The sequence below is a fragment of the Rattus rattus genome, chromosome 3 (assembly GCF_011064425.1).
Source record: "Rattus rattus isolate New Zealand chromosome 3, Rrattus_CSIRO_v1, whole genome shotgun sequence".
Lineage (NCBI taxonomy): Eukaryota > Metazoa > Chordata > Mammalia > Rodentia > Muridae > Rattus > Rattus rattus.
Genome location: NC_046156.1, coordinates 188733774 through 188748514, shown reverse-complemented (window position 1 = coordinate 188748514; position 14741 = coordinate 188733774). Strand labels below are relative to the sequence as shown.

The 14741-nt window shown below is 45.9% G+C and overlaps 1 protein-coding gene across 1 annotated transcript in view; it reads left to right on the top strand.

Moving 5' to 3' along the window:
* Positions 1-944: 944 nt before the first annotated feature.
* The window catches only part of Elovl7 (ELOVL fatty acid elongase 7), a 68541-nt gene continuing 54744 nt past the window's right edge, over positions 945-14741 (top strand). Inside the window, exon 1 of the mRNA XM_032898914.1 lies at positions 945-1059. The gene's annotated coding sequence lies outside the window, so the exon portion shown is untranslated. The remainder of the gene's footprint in view (positions 1060-14741) is intronic.

Below are 14741 nucleotides of genomic sequence, written 5' to 3'. Positions count from 1 at the left end.
GGAAGGTCGGCTTGCCTGATTGTTTTTTCTTTCCCTATCCACTGTGCTTATTTGTCAGAGCTCCTTCCTATCCCGACTCTAGGTTGGGAACTCCTGTGCAGGCACAGACCACACAGGGAAGGCAAACTCTCAGGGTTGGAGTTTTGGGGCTGGGAAGGGGATGGAGGATGGGGTCAGTCTAGTTGAAAGACCAATTCTAGTTTTTGGTTTTCCTAAACTCCTGACTTACATTTTGCCTTCCTGCTATTACACTTGATTAGAAATTGTTACAGTGTTTACTATGATCATAACTAAACACCGAGCTAGGTCGTTTAAAAAAAAAAAGTCCAGTTCACAGGCCTACATTCATCTAGCTCAGGACTTCCAATCCAACAGTCACTGAGGGAGACAGGATTTTGCTAGACTCTATTCCTTGCACCAGTTCTGATGACCATGGAAAAAGTTGCAGTCTGTTCATTCCCCTAAAAGCCACCCCCCGTGTCTCTAATTTTTCAACAATTCATTTCTTAATAATAAGAAGGGATTGAGCTGCCCAAATCTAGTTTGGGCATCTTTGCTGGCCTGGTCTCTCCATTTTAGAGACCTAGTTCTCCTTCATCCCTTCTCCCCTCCAGTCGCGCCCCAGACCCGTCCTGTAATCCATCACGACGCAATTTCCACAGTGTTTTGATTAAGCATGGGGATGAACCCAGATAGTGGTATTCACCCTCAAAAGGAAAGGGCACCAGTAGAGCGGACTGGAACCCCCCCCAACACCCCCCCTCCCCTCGCCGCACTCTGGGTCGCCCGGGACCAGGCTCTACCGGCGGCGAGGGCGGTAGCGGGAGAGGCTGGCAGGACACCGCACCCCTCGGCGGCACCTGGCGGCGGCGGGCAGGCGGGCCGGGGGGCGGTCCCGGGTGACGCGCGGGGCTGGGAGAGCCGGCAGGTGCCACCCCACCGCCTCCGCCCTTCGCAGACTGCTCCGCAGCTCCGGCAGCAGGGGCCGCTGTGAGAACCGCGCTCGCACTGCCCGCCGCCGCCCTCGGCTCCCGCGCGCGCTGCTCGCCTCCCGGCGCGGTGAGTGCGGGGCTGCGGGTTCCCGCAGGCTGGGGCGATGCTTTCGTGGGTGGCGCGGAGGGCTGCGGGGGAAGGGCGAGCGAACCGAGGGGACCGAGCCTCCGTGGGTCGCACGGGAAGGGGAGCGGCGTGGGACCGGGCAGGGCCTCCCTCCCGGAGGGGCTGCTCGGCTATCGGGCTCGCCGCGCTCACCTGCGCCTCCCGGAGCCCTGGTGCCTTGCACCCCCAGGGAAGATCGCGGCCCCCGAGGCATGGGGTGCTGAGGTCCTACCGGAGAGACTCAAGGAGGGAAGGACTTGGCTCGACCTTGGAACGCGGAGGTCACTTTCCCGACTCCCGGACCTGGCTTCCCAGACTCCTCTCCACAAACCAGCGATCCCTTCTTCCTGCTTCTGGGTGCGTCCCGCCCGCGGGAACTCGGGGCGCTGTCTCTTTGGCTCCGGAACAGCATCCCGTCCCGGTGGCTGCTGCGGGCCAGGGAGGGAAGATGAGTCCGCGGCTGTGGAACAGGTCGTTCCGGAGACGGAGTGACAAAGCTTGTCGTTTATCGCTTAGGTGTCGTGCGGGGCGAAGTGGGCCTTTCCCTCTTTTCAGCCTTTGCTGATTCAAACTTATCGGATTCAAAGAAGCGCCTTTGGGGACTACATGGGGAACTCGGGGCGGGAGCGGTCCGGGTCCGGCTTGCTGTGCACCCAGCTCCGGATGCAGCAAGGCACATAAACCCCACTCCCACCTAGCAGAGACCCGCAATTGCCTACTAACACCCTCCCTCCCCGCCTATCCCTGAAACAGCCCCTGAGCGTTTTCTCTTAACTCCGAGCTCCCAGGTCATCCTTCGCGTTTCTTGTGTAAAACTCATCCTCTTTAGTGAGTGCCGCCACCTCCGTACTTTGCGCTGTGGTTTACAGTTTGCAGTTTTGTTCAGGGAGAAATTGTTCTCCCCAAGGTCATCAAGGGCTAGGTTAAAAAAAAAAAAAAGATCTCTTCCCCTTACCCCATAGCAGCTGCTGATCCTATGCTCGTGTGCCTGGCACTAGGTGCTTAAAGCTGTCAGTTTTCAAGAAACCTGTTAAGTAGATACTGTTTCAGTTTGGGGTTTGGCCTCCAGCCAGCCCCTTTTGGCCACTCTGCTAGTCTGATGAACCCAGAGTTCTTTTCTTGGTTCTTACGGTCACTGAGCGCCATGCAGGTTCAAGCATCACACTCGGGACTCTCAATCTCTGGTCCCTTTTCCTTCTTGTTCCTTTTACTGTAGCAGCTAGATCTGCTATCGTTCTCTTATCCTCTTGTCGCCTGGCGAACTAACAGGTGTGATCCACAGTGGGCCTCGTGCACACTAAGTATTTACTCTCAGGCTGAGCCAAGTGGCCAGCTCTTTAAACGATAGACATCTTTAAAAGATAAAAGTTAGATCGACAGATTTCCCAAAACCACATTTTTCAAGTCCACTTGATTTCAGTTAAAATCCAGCGGCCCTGTGTATTCAGTTTAGCCTGTTATCTCTGAGGAGACATGGTAATACTCCGTTTATATGCTCCATGTCTTCCCCAAGCTCCTGTAGAAGAGGCTTTCTGCCACCCTTAACCTAGTCACCAAGGTGCGAAACTCAGCCATCCCACCTCCTGCTACCATTCCCTAATCCCACTCACGGGGTCAGTCCTTTGTCCACTTCTGCGCAGTCTTCAGTCTCAGCCTGCGGCCCTCCCCATCTGCTCTTCACTGGACCTTCTCTCCCGATTTGAACACAATTTTTAGCTTATCACGGTCACATTTCTTCCTCCTCTCATTTTGAATCTCGGTCACATGTATCCCAGGCTGGCTTCAAACTCACTGTGTAGAAGAGGATGACCTTGAACTTCTGATTCTTCTGCCTCTTCCTCTGGATTGCTGTGATTATAAGCGTGTGCTGCCATTCCCAGTGTTATGCTGTGCTGCGGAGGAAACCCGAGGCTTTCTGCATGCTATGTAAACATTCTACGAACCGAGCCGCAGCCTCGACCGATACACATTTCCATTATTGCTTATCTTCTTCAGTCAGTGCTTGCTTTCCTCCAGGAGATCCTGAGCAACTTAAAACCTTCCGCCCTCAGCCTTTCTGTCTAGTAGCTGCTTAATGGACATTTGTAGAATAAAGTGCAACATGGGCTAAGGTAGCACGGATGCAGTAGCCTTGATGGTCGTAGAAATTAAGCCAGCTTTATAGGATATTCACACGTTGGCATTGGTAGACGTGGGGGAGCTGGCAGACAGTGTGGATGGGAGAGAGAAACCTCTGCTGAGTGGATTGCCCAGTTGTCCTGGTTAATCATTGCATCTCCAGGTGTGATACGAGCGCCACATTTTATGGGAAGCATGACTCTCAAAACAAAATAGCAAACAACAGTAAGTTTTCTCAAAAAATAACCCCTTTTATTTTAAAAAGAAAATCGTAACTGTAGCACATACATAAAAGTGCATAAAACGTAAGTGAACAGATGAGGCAGTGGCTATATTTAGTGGTAGAATGTCTTATTCCATATGACATTGGGGGAGGGTGCAGTCGAGGTAAGCAAGTTTCCTTTCACCACGTCTGTGTGTCTGACCTAAGCTGGAGAGGCAAGGCCAGCAAAGAGTTGGCCGCACATGGTAAGATTTGAGGTGACAAAATAAGATGACACGATAGGGGCCAAAGCAGCGACACCAGGAGACAAGAGGAGAGGTCAAGAAGTAGGATTTTCCCCTCAATATTATTCTCTACAATGCACCTCTTGTACAAGCATCAGTTTTAAGGTAGGGAAGGAATGCTATTTGGAACCACCATAGATATGGTAGCATATCAAGTTGAGAAACATTCTGGACTTTAATGATTCATGCCATACATTATGGATTGTACTATAAGCAGATCTTTAGAGAGGAATATTTCTTACACATGTTTAGATGAATCATTCAGCCTTGAACACTCAGAACTTACGGGAAAGTTGATAACCTCTACACAATTTGGCAGATAAAAGATAGGTCGTGTAAGGAGAACTATGGTGATGCATGTATACCCATCTCTCCCATTTTTGGGAGGCGGAGGCACTTGGGTCAAAAGTGCAAGGTCACCTTTAGCTGTATAGTGAGTTTGGGTTCAGCCTGGGCTACATGAGACCCCTTTTAAGAAAACTTTTTTTGGTCTTTTAGAAGAGTAAAATTTCCAACCATGCTTCGTAACTGATGTAGATAGATTAATAGCACATAGTAACACACTGGATGTAGGGGAAAGTACCCTTTTTATAAATCATAGCCCGAGGCTGACCAACACATACAGTTCTTACATATCATTCAGATGAAATGCTTCTACAGAGAACAGCAAAGGCCTGTAACGATGTATCGTGCATGCCTTGATTTGGGGGATGTATACCTCCTATGGATGTCAGTGTAGGGGACCCTTAAGCATCTAAAATAGAAACTATCACCAGATCCGGCTGTACTTGGACATAGACCTGAGCATTTCAAATCAGCAGCAACCACGGAGATAAACACACACACACACACACACACACACACACACACACACACACCTGTTTATTGGCATCAGGGAAGGAGAAGGGGCAGAAGCTGAGGCATTTGAACACACATGACATCAAAGTAGAAGGGGAGGGTGCGGGAGGCAGAGAAGCTGCAAGGGTGAAGAATGAATCCAGCTTCTACATGGATTCTGGGATCCTTCCTCTCACCTGTTCAACAAGAGCTTTATCCACTGGGCATCCCCCTAGTACTTGCTTGTTACCTTAAAATATTAGTAAGAAAGAAACTGATTTCCACGCGACTCCACAGGTCTTCCAGGTTAACAACAAACCCCTCTGGAAGAGCAATAAGTAACCCAGTCAGTCCTAAGTAACAGCACAGCTTCTCTCCTTTTAATGGAAGGCATACTGCCAATCCCGGACAAAGCCGAGGTGTCTTACGAGTCGTGGCCTGAGAAAACATTCGACTGTCAGCTCCGTGTCAGGCAGAGTGGGTTGGCCAGATGTTGAAGCCTGTCCAAGGCTGTGTGTGGGTTAGTGGGACAATGTACTGAGCTGTTGTCATTCACAGATGAGTGGGGCCAGTAAAACAGAGAGTTCAGGGAGCTCTCTGAGCTTGGAAAAGAAGGCTAAGCAACTGAGAAATAGGTGATGTCTGGGACATCAAATTCAGGGAGAGGAAGTGCAGAGGAGATCTAAGACCTGGGAAGTGTTATGTGTTCTCTCTCTCTCTCTCTCTCTCTCTCTCTCTCTCTCTCTCTCTCTCTCTCTCTCTCTCTCTTCCTCTCTCTCCCTCCTTCCCTCTTTCTCTGGCAATTCTGCAACTTCATCCACCTTGACTGTCTGTAGACTTTTGAATGTGGTAACAGGCACATTCGTTACCAGTACGTTTGTTTGGTGAATCCTCATCCTTGTTACGTTTTCTGGACAAACATATTCAGATGTGGCACAGAACATTCCTTATTCCCTTGGCCCAGACGGCTTTATTTAGCCTTTATTGAGTTTTATCGTGTCGATGAGCACATCTGGATTTCCCATTTCCTTCATGACAAATTCCCGAGTTTCTCTGAGTGCCAAGAAGCACGCTGCTCGAACCCATTCCACGGATGCGCTTGTGAACGCGTTGATGGGTGTTGTTTAATCACCACCTTGTTGATGGCAGAACGGCCCTTCTTATTCTCACCACTCTTCTTTGAGGGCGCCATCTAACCACAGGCGACAGGGAGGCTTCTGCCAGGCCCAAGTTGGAAAGATCGGGCGGGAGGAATTGTGGGAAGGAAAGTCCCATACAACTCAACGAATCAGTTCTGTCGAAACTCTGACAGGTTAACCTGATACGACTACAGGCCTCGCATCACCATACACACACTGGGCAGTGCCCGAAGACAGACAGCACTGGCTCCCAGTAACGTGCTCCCATCCAGCTGCTGTGCTGTTTGCTCAAAAGGACTATGTGTTTATTGTAAACCCTCTGGTTCCAGTTACGCCTGTGATTGCAATAGATAATGTAAGTAAGTGTGTGAACTGATAAAGCTGAAGTTCAGCAGGAAAGAGTATTATTGTCACTGTGGAAGGCAAACGAAAGCGAGGCCCCTGGAAAAGTGGTTGGGAAAACTCTAAGAGATCAGAAACAAAAACAAAAACCAAAAAGACAAAGAAAGAAAGAAAGAGAGAAAGAAAGAAAGAAAGAAAGAAAGAAAGGAAGGAAGGAAGAAAAACCTGAAAGCTAATATCTTGTGCTTGCCTTACAAGCACGGCTTTTGCTATAGTATTTTTGATCCAGTTAGCCATGAAACCTGGAAACTGGAGAGAATAAGGTCTTGGTGTGACTAATACCAGAAAGATATTATTGATGGGTTCATCCTCAAGGAAGGCTTTAGATAGGCTTTGGAAAAGTAGGGGAAGGGTACAAGTTTGCATAGTTTATGGTAAAGAAAATATTTACGTTATATACAAAATTTAAAGTAGTTCTCCCTGGCAACTAAAATCATCATCATCCTTGTCATCGTCGTCGTCATCATCACCATCATCATTCTGAAAGCTGCTCCCTGCAGTTACTTCTGCCACACGGTAGGAAGTGGTGAGAGCTGTTGATTCTGGAGCTGTTCCGTCTGCCTACAGCATTAAAGATGAGGGGGACCTTTGCCACTGGACCCACCAGTGCACCGGCAGATCTTTCTTTTCACTGCTCAGCATCCCCCTGAGGCTACACGCTCAGCTTGTACTTGTTCATAATTGGACCTTTGGCATCCATAGGACTTCTAAGTCCACTTGGAATGATGTGAGCCGCTGCGTAGAACTTGGAGTTGGTTTCTACCCACCTTAAGCAGTCTACACGAGAGTGGAAAGCAAAATCACAGACTCTAGCAGGCTCACAGTTGGGTGCCACCTGATGGCTTCCTTAGTGCTGTTAATCTGACAAGCTGAATGCGTATGATATCACTCATTCTAGTCCCCAGTATCATGGTAGGATTAGCCATTCTTTCTAATTCATCAACAGGCCAATGAACAAAATCCACATCATGAAAGAAGAAAGTATATATTATAATGACACTAAGAACCAGCTGTCTGTCAAGCCCTGCGCTACGCATTCTACACGTGCTTTAATCTTGTTTATTTTAAAGACTTGTTTATATGAGGACACTGTAGCTGTCTTCAGACACACCAGAAGAGAGCACTAGATCTCATTACAGATGGTCGTGAGGCACCATGTGATTGCTGGGGATTGAACTCAGGACCTCTGGAAGTGCTGTCAATGCTCTTAACTGTTGAACCATCGCTCTGGTCCTGCTTTAATCTTATTTAATTGTCAGAAAATGGCTGGAGTGCTGGAGCAGTGGTTCAGAACATCTGCTGTTCTTACAGAGGACAGGAGCTCAGTCCTCAGCACCTAGATCGGAGCAGCTCACAGCTGCCTGGCTACAGCCTAAATGGCTTTTCCAACTTAACACTCCGTTTTTCTCTGTTATCCTGACTGAATGTTCCTTTACACTGAGTATTTTGCAGCTCTTAAACTTCCCAACTCCACTCTGGGCTGCAGGTAATGTTTATTACTCCTACAAACTTTACAGTGGAATACAGCCAAGGCTGGGCTACGCTTCTCTCAGTTTACAAATAGAAACATTGCAGTTAAGGCTGTGTGGTCGGTCGTATACTGAGTCCTGAGGATCAAATGAACCACAGCTGAAAGTGTTAAAGGAAAATATGCAGTTTTAGCATAGAAGATTAAACGCCTCTAATCCAAGCCAGAGACTTCCTCATCTTGAAGCGTTCCTCCTTTCTGTGGTCTCTGACCTTAGTACTTGAGGTTGTCCCTTTTAAGTGGCTGTTTTGAGTGTCTTGTTGAAGTCGTATTTGTGACGTTGGTAGGGGTGAGGCTTAATAGTGTTAGCTACTGTTCCCTAAGATACCTGTCAGAGTTCAATGCTGGTTTTCCCCTATTTTTACCAGCAGACAGAGAGAACAAGGGTGAATTGTTGACTAATTCATTCATAACAGGCACATGTATGCCGATTGTTCATTTCTTGCTTTGACTTTTTTGTTTGTTATTGTTTTGTTTTGTGACAGGGTCTCTTGTAATTCAGGCTATCTTCAAAATCTCTATGTAGCCAAATATGACTTGTGCCACCACACCGTGTTTATGCAGATAGGGATCTAATCGGGGCTTGTTAGTGCTAAGCAGGCACTTCCTGTGCCCTTCATTCCGGAAACTAAGAGTCTATGGCTCCAAGAAATGTAAGTGATTTTCCCGAGGTCTCCTGAGTGGTGAGTGGCAAACCTTGGTCTAGAATACAAATACTCTGAAAAAAATATACCTGAAAGATTGCTTTCTGATGTCTGGGGGGAAGGTGGTGGGGGATATAGTTAATAACATGAAATAGTAAGAGTATAGACTGAAAATCACTATATAGTTCACATTCTACTTTTTTCAAAGAGCAGAAAGAAAAGAAAGAAAGAAAGAAAGAAAGAAAGAAAGAAAGAAAGGAAGAAAGAAAGAAAGAAAGGAAGAAAGGTCTATAATTACTCTCTGACCCCAGCATAGAAGGAAGGTCAATTTAGGTCATGTACTTGTGGTAAGTGGAAAACTAAATGGGAGCTCATTTGAAAAAGCAGTCACAGCTCTAATGGTTTGGGTTTTGGCTATTTTAAAGCAGAAATTGTAAGGCAGTATCCTCCCCTGTCCCCAGAAAATTGAAATGTGTCAAGTAGGTCACATAAAAAGAATCTTGACTTGCTTTTAAATGATTGATCAGTTTTGCTGAAAATACAAAGATATTCTTCAAATTAATAGTGGTTATTAGTTAATTCAGTGGTGGACACTGATGAAGTGATAATTCTCTTATGGACGCCAAGGAAGGTAAACTCTTTGAAAATATTTCTCCGAATGCTGTGGGGCTGAGTTAATTAGGTCTAAAACCCTAGCAGCAAGTGGCTTAGAGTCTCTGAAATTTGATGTTGCTAGGCAGATGGCTTTAGAAAGTCCAGAAACCCTAGGAAACATAGGCTCTGTGCATACTCTAATCTCTGAGATGTTGTCCCATTGCACTGTAGGCTATGGACTAAGAAAGTTGGGAAATAGTATGTTATGTTAAATGCTGAGCAGAACCTGGCTGGCTGTGAAAGGATTAGCTTTAATGTTAATGTTACAATAAGGCGTAAGCCATGTACACCAACCATATCAAGTCTGGGACAGCCAATCTTGCATCATGATAGTTTTATTTGTGTGTGTGTGTGTGTGTGTGTGTGTGTGTGTGTGTGTGTGTGTGTGAGAGAGAGAGAGAGAGAGAGAGAGAGAGAGAGAGTTCTCACTTATTCATTCACAGCGGAGAGGGTTTAATTTAAAAAAAAATTGCCCATCAGCAGATGTCCTTGTGACATTTTCATTTAAAAAAAATTGTTTTGGTGACTCCCCTGCCTCTTGCTCAACTCCATTTCTCTGCTTCCACCTCTACCCAGACCCTTCTACTTTCTACTTTGAAAGTAGCTTTCTTTTCTATCATCCTAGTTCACTAAGGAAAAAACCTTCTACTTAAATAAAAAAGTTTGGGTTTCTTTCTGAGGTGGGATGGGATCTTGTATGAGCCTAGACTGACCTCAAGCCCCAGGTCTTCCTGTCTCTGCTTCCCAAGGTTTGGTATTACAGGCCTGAATCACCAAACGTGAGTAATGCCTTTATTCTGTAAACATTATGTTTGTATTGACTTATCACATGACTATCAAAGGTCACTGGGCACCTAAAGACCTAGAACAGTGGTTCTCAGCCTGTGGGTTGAAATCCCTTTGGGAGTCAAATGCTGACCTGGCGGCCACCGTAGTTCTCCTTATCTGCTGTCTACGTTGGAATTAGCAGTGTTCATGTTAGCTCTCTGCCAGGAACTATAAGCCACTAATCCTACTGCTTTCCTATAATCAGTTCTCTGCCAAGAAACAAAAGTAATTTTTAAAAGCATAGGTTGAGGTCACGTGACCATGGTGCGTCAAAGCTCATGACCTGAGTTTTGGTTTCACAAGACAGAGTTCTAGAGACAGACGGTGGCAATGGTGGCAAACTGTTGTGAAAGTGTCAGATAGCAGTGACTTGTGCATGTAAGAATGCTGAAGATGGGAAATTTGAGGTGTATGTCTTTATTTAAAGATAGTGGAAAAGGCATACTTTAAATGAATAGCTTCGGACACTTTTATCTCACATGGAGACCGAAGTGAAAGTTGCTCCCACCACAGCAGGAAGACCTGCCTTCCCATCACCCCGGAATTAAGCATCGTTTTCCCATTCTTCTCTCTGTGCTCTCTTCTGTTCTCCTGACAGGATTCAATCCTACCCCAAAGCTTTGTTTTTTATTCTTGCCCAACTCCAGACCTCTCAGCCCGCACACCCTCTCTAGTGCCCTCCATCTTCCTGACTAGGCTCAGTTCCCCTGCTCCATCACAAACAATTTATTTTCTTCCTAAGGTCTGCCTCTGCTGCTTTTACTTATCTGTGCATTTATCTTTGCTTATGTGTTTGTCTTCTCACAAGAGCATACACATTCCTTGAGAAGAGCATCTTAATATAACTCTAGTGTCAAGAGAGAATTCTGGGCACATAGCGGTTTTCAGTTTTGTCCAATGAAAGAACAGAGACAAGTCTCTTCTACAAACCTTACAGTTGGGGAAAGGCTCAGCAGCCTTCAGTTCTACTTATTGGCAAGGACTTTAAGGCTCTCTCAGCTGAGCCTTACAGAGAATGGGCACTAACTCTACTCAAAGGAAAATGATCTCTCTCTCTCTCTCTCTCTCTCTCTCTCTCTCTCTCTCTCTCTCTAGCAAGTCAGTAAACAGCACACTTCCATAGCCTCTGCATCAGCTCCTCTGAGTTCCTGTCCTGGAGAGAGAGAGAGAGAGAGAGAGAGAGAGAGAGAGAGAGAGAGAGAGAGAGAGAGAGAGAATGAGAATGAATGAATATGAATATGAATATGATGGATGTTGGGGGCCAAGTGTCAGGCAGCCTAGTCAAATCCAAGCTCAGTAAGAGACTCTGTCTCAAAAACTAAAGTGAAAAGTAATCAAGAATGATATCTGACATTGATCTCTAGACTACATACATGAGCATGTACACACACACACACACACACACACACACACACACACACACAGTGTATACACATGTACAAGGGCCCACATGGAAATGTGCATGCACTCATGTAAACATGAGTCCATATAACCACAGATGCACTGAAAACATGGCCACCTACACACTAGCCGTTTTCTCTGGTGCAAGGGAAACTTCTACCTCCTTCTGTCTCTACTGATCCAAAATAAACACAGGAGATGATAAAAAAAAATACAGCCACATATTATGGACTAGATGTACCATCACTAGACTCGAGGCTGGTCTTGTTTTATTGTTTCTGTTCTCTGCTTCATTCCTCTCAGTGGTGGGTGGCTCTCCAACCCCACGCCTCCTGCTGCTCTGCGGCCTTCCCAATCCTTTCTGGTGCCGCACTGTGGGTAGTCTAGGCTTTCCTTGTTTACCTTTACTGATAACCTCTGTCGCTGTCACCACCCACTTTCTCTGCCCATCTTCGCTCTTAGCTGGGACTGGGCCAAGATCATGTAATCAGCAAACGTCTCATCTCTAAGCCACAGTGTTTAGCCTTCCATCTCTTCAAGCTCTTCTTCAATTCCATCCCTTGTTTTCCATTGGTCTCCTCGTTGTCGTCTCTGTCTCATTTCCATATGTACTTGCCAAAGCGACTCTAAGTTTGTAACTACACTTGTCCCTGGGTGTAATCTAAGTATCTCAACAGCTGTTTCTGAAAATTGGATAAAAAAGAGAATGGACGGATGGATTTCAATCTTGCTTACACACTGACCCACATGAGTTAAGCCTTTCACTCAGCTGCTCTCTACCTGGGCCCCATAACACAGCCACTGTGAATAAAAGAAAACAAAATCCCATTGTCCTGTGATCTCAGCTACTTGGGTGGATGAAGCCTCCCTGTTTCATCCTGGCATGAGTGGGTATCCCAAACAAACACCATTCAACTGAACAAAGATGCCAAGGACAATTATATCTGAAATTTTGGAGCATGGCAGAAGTATCAGTATTACATCATATTCTCCAGATGTGTCTGCATGCAAGCATGAAGGATTCTTACTTCCCATTGCTCCTGACAGTGATCCAGTTCTTTCACTAACTCTAGAATCCCCCGTGGAAATGGAAGATAGGTATCATATGTTTTCTTTAGTGTGTGGTGCCTAGATGTAAATACACACACATAGACATACACGTAAGTATATGTATACAACAAAATATAAATAAAAGACCCCCCTACCAGCTAAGCATTGTGATATAAAGCCTCTTGTAATCTCGGCCTTAGGCTGAGGCAAGGCTGAGGCAAGAGGATCTTGAGTTCAAATTCACTCTGAGCTACATAGCGAGATCCAGGAGAAGGGCTCCTTCTACTTAACTACATTTTGTAGCCTTCAGCATTTGATGTCATTATCTATTTTGATAGGAAAAAAACCCAACAGGATTTTGTTGATGAAATCCTTTTAATGACTTTTGCTTTCATTTCAGTAAGGCCTGGGTCTGCCAGGCGTTGGGCATAGAGTAAACAGATAAGCAAACGCATGCCTTAGTGCTGGCCCGATATAGCTGCATATATACAGGTCGCTTAGGCACCCCAGCTTGTGATAATTGCTATGGGGGCTTAGCAAAGGGGCCCTAGCTCAGACTTGGGCCCTAGGAAGCATTCCTACTTCCTACGAACTCAATTACATTACACCTCTCTTTACATTACCCCTTCTCAGAGAAGAAGAAACTCACTGTTGCCCTCGTGGACCGAGTATACCTGGGAAGATAAGGCAAGGTGATTACTGCAAGTTCAGAGCTGGCCTCTGCTAATAACAGAGTTGTGATATAAAAACCAAACCAACCAACCAAACAAAAACATCTCAAAAGTCTAAAACACTCAAACCAAAAGAATGGTAAAAGCTTGATTTTGCCCATTTCCCTCTTCTCTAGCTTTCATGGCTAATGGCTGTTGAATTAGGTTGATTCAGGGCTGTTTGTCATTCATCTGTCCTGTCTTAACGCTTGGTTTCTGCCTTGGAAGTCAGCCTTCTTCCCCTATCCTAAACAATAAGGGTTTCTGTGGGGGCCATTTTGCCCATCATGTTGACCTGCTTGACACACTGACCATCTTCACAGCCTTATTCTCCCTTCCAGTTTTGTGATTCTATACATACTCTGTGCCTTTTCGACATTTCCTTTCCATCTCTGAGATTCTTTCCCCCTAGCACACTCCTTAAATCGTGATATACTCCACGGGTCTACCCTTAGATTACCATCTTTCTCACACATCTGTTACTGGAGTTTTAATACCCAACTAGATAAGGAAGTCTTCAAAACCTGCAGAACTTTCATCCCGGATCTTCCTCCCGAATACCTGTCGAGCATCTCCACCTCAGCGATGAGTAAGGTTGTCACACCATGGTTTCCCAACGTCCTGTTGTCCTTAAACCTGTTTCTCTGTTGGTGTCACTTATCTTATCTGGTAACCCCAACTTCAGGAGCTTTCGTCATTCTCTCCTGAGAGGGAGTAACCAAACCCATCTATATTGCTTCATGGATAGCTCTTGCCTGTGCCCACTACTGTTACATATGTATTGCCAGGCTGTGCCCTTGTTGAAAGCTTTTACTCATTGCTCAGAGGTGAGTGCTGTTAAATCACACTTATTCTTCTCTGCCATTAGGGCCACTCCTTCTAGTCATCTCTGTCTTGGCCTACAGCCAAGTCCTGTAGAGTCTGTGTTGCAGGTGTTGTTCTGGAGTAAGTATGGGTAGTCAATGTGGTGGAAGGTAAGAGAGCCATGTGGTTGGACTCATTCACTTACTGAGCTTCTCATAGTGAAGGACCTTTGGGAAGTCCACATCATGGGCTAATGCATCATTTCCCACTGTTAGTTTCCTCTCCCTCCTCGGGAGGCTTATTCGTCCCACTGCCAGAAAATTCCCAATTCCTACTGTTCCTTACAAAATAGTTCAGATCTCGTATCTGCCCACAATTTCTTAAAAACATTTTTACATCTTTAATAGTTTACTCATTGATACTTTCTGGATGTCTGTATTGTCCCACACAGGAAACAGGGTTTATGAGAGGAGTAAGATGAACATATACTGGAGACAGTAAAGGAGTAGTTTCCAAACTACCTGAACTGCTCAAACCGTGGCGGTGGACGACTGGAGGTTTTATGTTTGTGTTTTTCTAGCCTGGATCAATAAATGGTCCTATTACTCACAATGACTAAGGGAGTTGCACCAGAGTTGACTCACCTCGCTAATCCAGCAACACCTCAGCTAGTCTAAACCTAGTTCAGCAAGTGTTTCATTCTTTCCTGTCACAAGGATGTCAGATTTCTGGGCCAGCTTGTGCCCCGGTAGTAGCAGACCCTTTGCACATTCTTCTCACCTCTGCTGTAAGCCATGATAGAAGAAGGGTCTGCATCAGGCACACCAAAAGGTCTTCCTCGATAACTCAGCTAAACGGGAGGCCCAAAGCCTGCTACCACTTTAACTAGCCATGTAGTCAAAGCTTTATAGTTATGAGGGAAAATCGCAGCATATCTTTATGGTGGATCCTTTTGGGACTCTGGTCCAGGACAAAAGAGGTATGATGGAATATTCTAGAAGGCAAGAGACAACGCTAGAGA